A 12,641-nucleotide genomic window follows, 5' to 3' on the forward strand; every position below is an offset into this window, starting at 1 on the left:
GGTTAGTTTTTAATGACTTGTGTTGCGGTTTCATTCTTAACATTTTGTGGGAAATGCTGCTAATTGGATTTTAAGGAAATTGCTGATGATTAGGTTCTAGTCTTCTGCTGTTGCAATGTTCACATTTTAATTGGATATGTATTCCTGTATTATAAATGAATATTTGCTTAGTTTTTTATTATTGTTAGCCGCCTCGGGAATCAATGCAATTGCCAGATGGAAGCATTTTAAACAAATAAAACTCAGGATGAGCCAAAGCCAGTAACCTGAATCATAATTCTTAACAAAGTAAATTACACAAATGTGTAGTCACCTGCCAGTGCCACTGACCAATGGACAGACCCAAAACATGAAACATTATTTTTGTTGCTATTTATTACATTTGTATTGCTGTTTATAATGACCGTATCTCTGCTAGTTCAGCTTCTGATCCTGTCTATTTTGTCATGCCCCTTTGGAAGGCAGGGCACAGCAGCTTCTCCTAGCTGATAAACATGAAAAATGAATAGGAGCCACTAATAAAATGCCTTTAGGCATCCCTTGCTTCCAGTCATGTTTTAAGGTACGCAGTAAATGGAAATCACCCCATACAGACAGTTCAGCCTTGAGAGGAGACAAACATTTATGCTTTTTATATCCCCAATCTTTCTTCACTCTCATTTGTTCCTCTGATTCCAGACTTGGTAACAATTGCTTTACAAGGACTCACTCGTCATACTTGAGTCAATGTTTTCAGAACTGACATTTTCCTTGCAAATTCAAAGCAGGTACTTTCTCATGTTTGCTGTTCTGTAAAAAAAGATAGACAGACAGACAGACAGACAGACAGGGAGAGAGAGAGAGAGAGAGAGAGAGGGAGAGAGGGAGTGAGAGAGAGAGATCTAGTACTGTATTGGGGGGGAAATTAAATGCACCTCCCAAGGTCTCATTCTTTACAAAGCAGCTTATCAGCAGGTACTTATTCACTACTTCCAAACAAATGTGTGGTTGAAAACTGGGGAGGGGGGGAGTAGTTCCCCATGACATCTCCAATTAAATTATCAGTCACTTAAAAGATTGTGTCAGTTTATGCCATTGAATTGCCGATTTCATTACTTGATTGACAGTTAAATCCGAGAAAATAATAAACCAAGCCTTTGTTGCCACACTAAAGGCTAGGAAGGGAGCACAGAGGGATTCTATTCATGTGAAGTCATAAATGGTAGTTTACATAGCAAGGGAGAACAAAGCCTTGTGTTATTAAAAAATATACACACTGAAATCCATTGGATAGCACAGGAAAGCTTGAAGCTTCAACATTAATTGAGCTTGGTGAATAGTTAACCTGGGCTGTTTCTACACCAAGGGTTTCCCACAGTTCAGCCACTCAACTATTGTCTTTTTTATTTTATTTTTCAACATGTCATCCTATATTTGCACAGACCATTATTTCCACAAAACAGTCTGATTTAAAAAAACAATGTTTCTAGGGCATGATATCATTGGCACTAGCAGTTTCTTGTACTTGAGGAGGAAACAGTGAAATTGCAGGATTCTGGTGACGAGTTAGTCAATAACTCATCAATTATTCTTTTTATTCATTGATGACAATAAGGGGCCAGTCTCTGACAACAGTCAATATAACTAGAGAATCACCTAGCTCTTAAAGAGAGGGGAGGGGCTGGTTGAAGGCCATGAAATACAGAGGTTTTTTTAAGTCATTAAAGGATTAAAATAAAACAGATGGGGGGGGGCTTCAACACATACCAAGTGTGAAAGGGAAACCACCACTAAAAGTTTCATGATTCTAAATTTCTGAAGGAAGGGAGGGATATCTATCCAGGGCTGAATCTGCATGGAGCTTTTATTCCAATCCCAGATCGCTTAATTCCCTGCCATCTCCACCGAATGCAATTTCCATTTTGATTTTGTCTGATTTAAATTTTCTCTCTGCAACAAACATGATTGATCCGGAGTGACCCTACCTTTTCCCTGCAATACCCTAGTGTGGATATAACCCTCAATATTTGAAAAATCGGTGTGAGAAAGCATGAGAAAGCATGCAGAGCTCTGTGTATTCCGAACTTGCTGCTGAGCTCCTGGTAGAGAAGCAGAGGCTCCAGAAGCCCTAACTTCTCTCAGTAGAGATTTATCTTTTGGATTTTTTCTCCCTCCTCTGCTGTCTCCAATCCTCTCCTCCCACCCCCCTTCAAGAAAAGAAAGAAAGAGGCTCCTGCTGTGCTTGGCTCCCCCTCCCCTTCTGAGCTTCCCTAATCATGTGTAGAACACTTTTCTGTTTCAATGGGGAGGGGGGGATAGAGGAAGACCCAAGTTCAAATCGATCTGGACTCAGCAGGATCCACAAAGTAAGTGCAGATTCAGCCCACATATATTTAGATTGGAAAACTGTCACAAAAACCCTGGGTTCTAAACATTCTACAGAAATTTGGATTTCAAAACTTTCAGTACACACCAGAAAGTTTGATCACCAACCAAATTGGTTTGTGGCCCTGCAAACCCTGTTGAAAGAGATCATAGTTCCTTTCAACAGGGTTAGTGGAAAGTCCAAAAAAGAAACCTATCTGAGTGACGAGGGATATATTGCTCCACATTGCTCAGCTGTTTCTGGCTGTCTTGTGCAGTTTCTTTAAAGGGACTACATAAGACATCCTGAAACAGCTACTCAGACATTTTTCTGGATGATTTATGCAATCTGTTTAAAAGGACTACACAAGAAAGCACAAAACAGCTAAGCTTTAAACATTAAGGGTGGCACAGAATACGGCCCAAAACAGATGAGCAGTGGGGAGCATCTCCTCATCATTGATCTGTTTTTGTGGCTTTTGCAGGGAACTGAAAGCAGGGGTTTAAAGTGACCAGAAGTCCCTTGAAACTCCTGCTTTCAGCTCCATCTGTGAACCACTATGAACTACCATAAACTACTTATAGACATTTGTGGAAGTTTGTGGTGGTAGATCTTTTACAAACTTCTGATCAGTAACCACAAGCAGGGCAAATTTGTCATGAATTTTGCTTCGTCACTTGGTTCGTGCTACTTGGGTAGACATTTTTGCTACCCACCTATTATATTATTTGTTTAAAACAATATTTGCATCCAATAGCACCTTTAAGACCAACAAAGGTTTATTCAAAGTGTGAGCTTCCAAGTGTACGCATTCCTCCTCAGACAAAATGGAACAAGGATTATAAGGGTACAGATATAAAGAAAAGGTAAATAAGTAGCAAATTAGTAAACGTTTTAGGACTGAGAATAGAGTGTTCCTATTTATATCAGAGGACAGAAGCAGCATGGTATAGTTTGATCTTATGAGATCTCAGAATCTAAGCAGAGTCAGCACTTGGAAGGGAGACCTCCAAGAAAGACTGCAGAGGAAGGCAATCGCAAAACACCTCTGTTTTTCACTTGCAAGCCCATTGCTGGGGTCACTATAAGTCAGCTGTGACTTGATGAAACTAAGGAGCAACTTAAGAAATTATACAACAGGCTTACTAATATTTGGGAAATCCCAACCTAGTTCTAAACATGGAAGATAAAATTAGCCACTGTAGCAAGACCATTCTCCTCAGATGCTCAGCATGAGCGTTCAGGTGCTGAGAATCAGCATCAAGACAGTTCCCTAACCAAGCATTTGTGTTGGACAGCATAAGGGTCTAATTTGGTTTCCTCTCCCTACCCCAAGATTCCTCAGGGAGTTTGCCAATACAATTTAGATAAGCCCGCACTAAATCCAAAGATCTTTACCAGTCTAGTAGGACAGGCCTGTTCAATTATTTTAAAAACAAAACTTCTTCCTCAGAAAATAGCACTGTGCAGACAACCATCTGCATGTTGACTCATTGAGGAGGGAGGGAGAATAGACTTAGGCATGCTGGCCCAGCCCCCGTTCCCTTCACATGACCTTTTAAGTTGTCTGCATGATGTGAATACATGGAAGAAGTGCCTGAGTCCCTGCTCCTCCTCAAAGTCAGCAATATTCAGAGAGCAATGTTGCTCATCACAGAGAGAGGGCATCTGTACAGTCATTTTGTTTGCCGGTTTGCCCTGTGCGGACAACTCAGCAGTTAGTCATTTGCCCAAAACTAGTATGAAACAGGCAAAAAAAGGACTACCCCATAGCCAACTGTGGACTTTCCAACAAAATTCTGATCAGTTCTGAAGCAACCGCTAATTCCATGTTGAACCTAATGGGGAGGGGCAGCTCTGGGTGCTGAAGAATACAGAGGTCTTAAATAGCTTATGCTACTGTCCTTCTGATTGGCCAGGCAGCAAAAGGCTGCTCAGCCAAACCATTGAACGATGCCTTTGTTTTGAAACTAGGGAAGGTACTGAAAAAGGGCTCCTACATAAGGCATGGACCAAAGCAACATGCATCATTCTTATTTTGTCCATTTTATCCTCACATAAGCCCTCTGAGGTAGGTTAGGCAGAATGTATGTGACTGGCCCGGGATCACTCAGCGAGCTTCCTTGGCAGAGTGGTCTCCCAGACTCTAACCACCACACCATACAATATTACAGGAGAGTCAGGAGCCACTCCTTTCCTTCCCTCCACCATTTGGTGTCAATTGATGGATGGACTTCACTTCCTAGAACTGTGGTATCTAGAGAAGTAGCTACTATCATACCATGGGCTGGCTCTGACTACCAGCAGGTAAATTAATTTTTCTTTTCAGTCAGTTGTATACATTGTGCTCAAAGAATTTTTCAAGAGTCCTAGGCTGATTCTGCACTTACTTTGTTTTTTCTGGATCCTGCTGAATTCAGATTGATTTGAAATTGGGTCTTCCCCTATTCCCCCCTCCCAACTGAAACAGAAAGTGTTCTGCACTTGATTGGGGAAGCTAAGCACAGCAGGAGACTCTTTTGTTGAATGGGGGGGTGGTATTGGAGACAGCAGAGGAGGGGGAATAAATCCAAAAGGCAAATCTCTTCTGAGAGAAGTTAGGGCTTCTGGAGTGCAGTAACTTTAAGACAAGCCTTGCAACCAGAAACCAGAAAGTCTGAATTGATGCCCTGGCCAATCAAGGAAGACTGCTTTGCTATGAGGCATGGAGAAGGAAGTTAATTTGCAAAAAGCAGAAGTCTGCACTCTTACAGTTTTTCAAGTATCAAGGGTTATATCCACTTCTGGATATCATGGGGAAAAGGTAGGGTCACTCCGGATCAATCATGCATGTTGCAGAGGGAAAATTTAAAGCACCAAAACTCAAAATGGAAATTGAATTCAATGTAGATGGGAGGTATTTATTCGAGCTGGTAGTGGGTAAAAAGCCCCATGCAGACACCCTGGGCCATTCTGCACAACTTAAATGTAGCCGAAGTCTTACTTTTTGTAAATGCTATTAATTTAACGTTCTGCATGACGTCCTAAACAAACCGCAAAACTCCTGCCAAACTCCAGCAACAATTGGAATTTTATAACGCTTAGTGGGAAATTCAGAAAAGTGGATTCCCCATGAAAAAAACACTACACTTCTGAGCACAAGCCGCAACACATCAGCAAAAGACATGTTTGTTCTCAAAATAGGGGTAGAAAGAATGTCCCTCACTGGCTCTCGCCCCTGAGCTTCCAGAGACTCGATTGCCATTTTCCCCCCCTTAAACCGGCAAAATCAATGAATAAGCGAGGCTTCTTTGGCTGAAATCCTGCCACAGAAGTGCTTAACAGTAAAACAAAGCTCCCTTCTGCAATTGTCTTTAAAGTTTCCAAGCACAATACAGCCCCCCTGTTCGACACTGCTTGTAATTTCAGCCAGAAATTGCACCCATCGAGGAGGATTTTTTTTTACTTGAAGAGCATGTAAACGATTAAGCACCAGCTCCTTCGCCAGTGAAAAAGGTCTTTCTGAGGCATTGAATGAACAAATATTCATTGCTACTGGTGTTTTGGGGTTTTTAAAAAACAGTTTTTAAAGGGAAATGGGCTTTTTGAGAGCATGAACACAACAGTTCATTGGCTGTTCTGTTTGATTGATGGCCAGGGGTGGGAAGAAGCACAGGAAAATATCGCCTCCTTTGTTGCAATTCTGGCAAGACCGGAAACCTGTGGGGAATGAATAGACCGCTACTGGGACTTCAAAATTCCACTAGAATTGAAGGTTTGCGGAATGATGAAATTCCACTATTAAATATAGTGTTTCTGCATACTGCAAACATTTAGCAACATTGGTCGTTGTGCAGAATGGTCCCCTGTTAAATCTGGACAATAACATCATAGTAATCATGGAAGCAGCCAGAAAATACCCCAGTTAGGAAGAGAGAGTGCAAGATTCCCATTGAATAAAAAGCTATGATGCTAAGAGATTGAGATGTCATTGCGCACTCTGATGGCTGGATAGCTAGAAGACGCAGAGGATTAGACTGAAACATGCTGGAGAGAAAAACAGGTTTCCCTGGTTCTTGCTTTATGTCTCCCCCCCACACCCATTCTATCTTTCAAGTATTACAACAACCTTGCTAGAACTTTGTTTTCTGACCTTTCCAGTAATTACTTAACACTCTTGCAGAATGTATCAAGAAGAAAGCCAGACTGGCTTTGAAGCCATGATCTTTATCAGGAAAAAATAGAATAAAAGAAAACCAGCCAAGAAACATCCTGCTTTGGAGAATGATAAGATGTTTTGGATAAAAAATGCATTAATCAACTTCCCCCTGTCAGTTTACAAATTTGTTTGCCAGCTAAGCCTGCCAGCCACTGTACACCATAAAGGGCAGAGCAGATCAACGCCTTGGCAAGGCCAGGCTCAGAGGCATGCTCCTAAAAAATGAACTCAGCTTAACTTTTACAGCATCCATAATTATGTAAGCCATTTTCAGGTGTAAATAATTCAATGTGGATGAAAGGTGCAACCCAGGAGTAGAGGAGCTGTCCCTTTGCTCCTCCTAATGATAAGATATGAGCCTATTAACCTTTGCAAACAAGTTTAGAGGGGAGAACTCCCTCTCTCAAGCGAGCAAATCTAACCCTTCATTTCCAACTGACATTTGTTTTATTTTTAATCTAGGCGTTTGTCTAATTAAGGAGATAGATTGGCAGCTTAATTTTCATATAAACTCTTTAACATCAATGGGGTTGCGTTCTGCAAACCAAACGAGGATTTATTAAGGCAATAAAGGAGGCACTTCATAAAAATTTAAATGTCTGCTTCATGGCATCTTTTACGCAGATGGGGGGAGGGGGAAACTGCCAAGGAAATCTCTTAAATGGGAGAAAGGTATCTGTAGGACGCTTAAAGCCTTTGCAAGCCTCTGTATGTGTGTATGTGTGTGTGTGTTTCCACATTTAATGGTGTTTCCTCTCCCTTTCCCCTGAGAGCTCAGCAAGATTCTGGATATCTGCCGGCTTTGCACCTTCTCATGCAAAGGGGATGCTCTGGTTCAAATTAATTGACTCATTTGCAAGGGCCTCGCTGATGACAATGGGAAGAAAGCAGATTAGATTCCCTCTCTAGTGCTGCATCATCTGTTTACAGCAACATAGTAAATCAAGCCCAGATGAGCCAAGGCACATTTTCTGCCTGTGCCGCAGGAAGCAATGGGGAAGCTTTAATTGACCCCTCGAGAAGCAGAAATGAGAGACTTTCTGGAGCAGGCTGCATCTTGGATAAAGGGATATAGTTTTCCCCTTCAAACTTACATTAGAGATTAAAGTAGGAAACTGCATGATGGCTCCAGGTGCCAGGGGAACGGAGTCCTCACCAAAATGGCTTCAGAACAACATTATGGATATTAATGCTACAAGGCTGAAGCCTTGAATTTTCATCACTCTTCAGATTCACTAAAGAAATGTTTCACTGCCAAAAGAAGCTTTGTCCAAGGCGTTGCTGGGACCGTGCTGATGTGTTCCAGTTTCTTTCATCAGGTTATGGTCTTACAATTGCTCAACTAGATTACCATTTGCTTTCATGCTTTAAAGTACACTTCAAAATCACTTTAAGCAGATTCAATTCATGTTCCTACTTATGTTCATATGGTCAGGGCACCGATAAAATGAGTGGCCAAGGACAGATTTTTTTCTATTTCAAGACTACTTCTGCACAACTTTGTTTTAATTTTGCGATGGCTTAGGTCTGAATGAACCTGGAGCATTCTCATAATTACCAAAATTTGAGTCCAATGGCACCTTTAAGACCAACAAAGATTCATTCAAGGTGTGAGCTTTAAAAGTGCCATTGGACTCAAATTCTATTGTGCGACTTCAGACCAAGACAGCTATTACCAAGAAAGAGAGCCTTTGGGGAGGGTGATATATAAATATTAATTAATTAATTAAACAGGCAGGGAGGGAAGGAAGGATGAGAAGCAGGGAGTGGTAAGTGTGTGGGTGTGATGCTAGGTGTTTACTTCAGAGAAACGCTATAGCAGGGGTAGTCAAACTGCGGCCCTCCAGATGTCCATGGACTACAATTCCCAGGAGCCCCCTGCCAGTGAATGCATTCGCTGGCAGGGGGCTCCTGGGAATTGTAGTCCATGGACATCTGGAGGGCCGTAGTTTGACTACCCCTGCGCTATAGGGTCTGTCTATAAATTATTATCCTGCCCTTACTGAGGCAGCCTTCCAAGCTCTCCTAGCACATTCACAGCTAAACAGAGAAATCTGTTTCAAGAGGATTATTCTTCTGCTCCACTAAACGCACACAGACAATGCAGCTCTACGGAGAACTAGAAGCCTTTTCCTGCCATCTCTGTTTAAAGGGACACTTTCACCACAGCAAAGAACAGAACACATTCTAATAGACAGCCCCCTCACAGCTTCAACAATCCACTGCCAAACAGCCACCTCCTCACCCTTCCACCTCTGAACAGTAAAAAGGTGACAATTAGCTCTCACTCAATGCTCTAGAAAGAAAGACTCCATGAGGATTCCCCCTGAAGGTCACAACATAACATTGGACCTATATATAGAAAACTTCCAGTGCTAGGCCTAAGTTGAAATAATCAACAAAAAACACTTCTCAGGATACAATCTCAGCTGCACGGAGAAGAATGCCAAAGCAGCCTGGAAAATAATCCAGGTATTATATTAAAACAAGTGGGGATTTGAGCCTGGATTTCATGGTCCTTGTCCAACCCTGTAACCACTTCACCACCCTGGCTGCCTGAGTACAGAGCCTCCTGGAAAGCAAAGCCTTGATCCCTATAGCACCCCTGTAGGATCTGAACCATGCTGTAACAAGAATTATATCAAATTGTTACAGGTCTAATCCTTCAGGGAGCTCTCTTATACAAAGATATTCACTACTATATTATAATGTATTTTTTTTAAAAATTAGATTCTAACTGATTTTAAGCTAATGATTAAATCCCTAGATAACTATGCAGGATCTTTCTCAAGAGAATGATCCTGAAATTTCTTTTTTAAACCCAAAGCACTTTCCTTTACATTTACACTGAGGAGAAAAGGTCATAGAACTTTACCTTTTTAGGCAGAAATCCCAGAAACATCCTTAGGAGTAGAGGGGCTTTTTTTTTCCTGCCATGCAATTTGTGTCCCTAAAAACATACACAAAATACCATTAGGTGTTCCAAGACCAGATGAATCAATTCTTCTACCCTTTAAGTTCAATCATCTTTTATCCCACAGAAGGCTGTGGTTATCTCTTAAAAACCACATTTCTCCACACTTATCTCCATCAGTGTGTACCTGCCTTCAGTCAGCAAAAGACTGTAACAAAGCTATTAAAAGCCAATGCAGAGCGGTGACAACTCTGCAGCTGAGGTCACAGAAGATGAAAGAACAACAAACACCAAAGCAACATCAAAGCTTTGCTCAGATATAAAGACCGTAATCACCGCCGAGGCTTCCAAAGGAAAGCAGAGCCAAGCCCAGCTGTTGCTGCAGAGCCAGGCAGTGGAATCATGGCAGCCCCCTCTAATAGCTCTTCGTTGCCTTGAGGATCAGCATATTGGTCAGGAATATCTCAATGTGTTTGGAATTTATAGGTCTCAACATGGGAGGCAGGCTTTCCCTTGGAAAACAAGAAGATTGTGACTGAGGTCACTTTAATCTGGCCCAGTTCATATGTGCTCATTTATCATTTGATGACCGCAATACCATGATTTCGTCATCACAGATCACACTGTTAAAGGCAGAATACTCAGACCACCCTATGCCACTAAAAAGTTTATAATTGAAGCAAATTGAGCTTCTTGCTATCAGGTCTAGAAAAATAAAGCAGTGCATGGTATTGTACCTGAAAGATTAACATATTTATTATAGCATCAGCCCTGGTGGGCATGATTGCCTGTCAGCAGATGCAGTGCAATACACCTTTGGTCAGCATCACTTCCATCTTGTCTGTATTCTGTTGGAGCTTGTTTGCCTTGAGACTCTTGAATTCTGCCTCAGTACATTGCTCCAGGGCAGCCATAGCAGCTTCTAAAGGCTTAGATAAGGAAATATAGAATTCTGACAAGCTCCAGAGTTATGTATGATATATCACACAGCAGCTTGACATAAAGCTTAGATCACAGGGAACAAGGTTCAGCTCCAAACAGCTGATTCTGCTTTACTAATGAAAACTCTATTAATGCATATTGGAGAGTTATCACCTTGACACCTACCTTGACTCCCAGACTGTTTCTGCATGAGGAATCTGGCCCTGGAAAGCCTTTGGTTGCTGTGAAGTTTTAGAGCTCCCTCCATATGACATTGCCCACATCCTGAGGCTGTCCGAGGTCTGGCTTGAGTTTTGCTCAGATTTGCCTCAGGATGAGGGAAATCGCACAAAGTGGATTTGCCACTGTTTATCTCGCATCCCATCAGTGAGAAACCAGAGGCAAGCCCATATGGAGGGGAAAAGGCACAATAGTCTTTGCAGCATTGTCCTGCCCTCACACCTGCCCTTCCCTCTCCATTTCCTGCTCCGAGTTATTTTTTTTTTAAATGGCAAGATCCGCGTTGCAGCGTAACTTCAAAGCCACATTGTCAAAGGTAAAATAGAAGTGCAAAGTGTCCATGGTCTTTTCAGAATCAAGCAGGCAAAACACAGCCCTGTTTTTGTTTTCTGGAGGTGGGAAATGAGCTGGGAAGGGGGGGGCAGTTGATCGAGCATCTTTCTCCCGATCATACAGGGGTCTGAGCACTTTGTTTTTAAGCCAATTGTTTGCACAAAATGACTTTTTTGGGTTTCAGTTAACATGTTCAGCATCTCAGAAATCCAGCCAGCCAGCCAGCCAGCCGCCGCAGCCGCAACCGCAGCCGCAGCCGCAGCCGCAGAAAAAGAAGAAGAAGAAGAAGAAGAAGAAGAAGAAGAAGAAGAAGAAGAAGAAGAAGAAGCAGCAGCGTTGGTTCTTATATGCCACTTTTCTCTACCCGAAGGAGGCTCAAAGCGGCTCAGAGAGCCCTGATATCACTGCTCGAACATCTTTATCAGTGCTGTGGCCACTACACCAAGCTGGCTCTTGTCAAAAAGAACACGAATTCCAAAAGTGGGGAATTGTTCTGGAATTTCTCCATAGCAATGTGGCAGTATTTATTTTCATTAAAAATGCATCTGTATTGTAGTAATACCGCAACACAGAAGTGCCTTTTAAAAAAATAATGAATTTTGGGGCTCAGAGGGAAGAAGGTTTCAGTCCACAAGAGAACTGCTGTGCTGTGATTGGTGGCTTGCTGTGATTGACAAGCCAAGTAGTGTGTGTGTGGGGGGGGAGAGAGTTCAGCTTGTTTTCCCTTGCAGCCTCGTCAGGAGGCAAAAAGCCATGATGGGGCAGAAGGAAAACACTGGAGGAAACTCCTGTGAGGAGCGCTACAATTGCGAGGTTTACCATCCCACATTTGCAAGTAGGAGGCCACACACATTTTACCCCTCTGTGCAGAAACAGTCCCACTGTTCCAGCAAGATTTCAGGATCTACTGAGTCAAAAGCTGCTAGTTGAAATCCTTTTATTACAGTGTGCAGGATGACACAGCTGCATAGCAGAAAAAGATAGATTATTATGTAAAAGTATTTCCCTTGAAAAAGTAGGACTTTCCCAAGGAACTTTTGCCCAGGAAGCAACTGGATTCCCTTCCCAGAAACCTCTGGCCTTTTCCTTTTCAAGGTTGCTTCTATTAGAACAGCAATTTTCCCACAATGTTCCCATGATCCTCCTGGTGGTTTTTGCATTTGGGAATTGCTGATTAAAAGATGTGGGCAACAGACAGAGCAAGCATCAAGGGAGAAGGGAGTTTTGTACAATGACTCCTTATCCTGTTCATTTCGAGTACTATATGCATTCTTCAGCTTTCAGCTTGATCAGCTTAAATGATTAGAGATGGTTACAAAACTGAAAATTCTGGTCTGGTTCAGAGTTCGAGGCAGCCCCCAAAATAAACTTTGAGCTGAGCCCAAATTTCCCTGAACTCAACTGGACAATTCAGAGCCTGCCACAGTCACAGGAAAGGGTGGGGGTCACCCTGGAAAAGTTTAATGACTGGCAGTGGAGGAGATGACATCTTGCACTGTGTTCTTCTGTTTCACCAAATACTCTACCATGGTATATGTGGACTTCCAGCACATGGTCATATCCTGGACCTGTTGGGGCACATTCCCACTCCCCCTACCTCTCACACAATAAATGTGCAAACTTGATGCTGTCCAAGATGTGGGCAGCAAGGCAATGGCAGTTCTCCAGCAGGGACTGCAGTTTGAATATGG

At 42.3% G+C, this 12,641-nt stretch overlaps 1 long non-coding RNA gene across 2 annotated transcripts in view; it reads right to left on the reverse strand.

The window, feature by feature from the left end:
* LOC143843506 (uncharacterized) overlaps positions 1-9,889 on the reverse strand; it is a 132,449-nt gene extending 122,560 nt beyond the window's left edge. The window contains exons 1-2 of one of the 2 annotated variants that reach the window (XR_013233579.1): positions 9,793-9,889; positions 9,418-9,492 (exon numbers count right to left, since the gene is read on the reverse strand). This is a non-coding gene — a long non-coding RNA (uncharacterized LOC143843506). Of the gene's footprint in view, positions 1-9,417; positions 9,631-9,792 lie in introns of those variants that run through there. The other variant, XR_013233578.1, reaches the window with a different exon arrangement.
* Positions 9,890-12,641: the final 2,752 nt, after the last annotated feature.

Source organism: Paroedura picta, chromosome 8, assembly GCF_049243985.1.
Source record: "Paroedura picta isolate Pp20150507F chromosome 8, Ppicta_v3.0, whole genome shotgun sequence".
Classification (NCBI taxonomy): Eukaryota; Metazoa; Chordata; class Lepidosauria; order Squamata; family Gekkonidae; genus Paroedura; species Paroedura picta.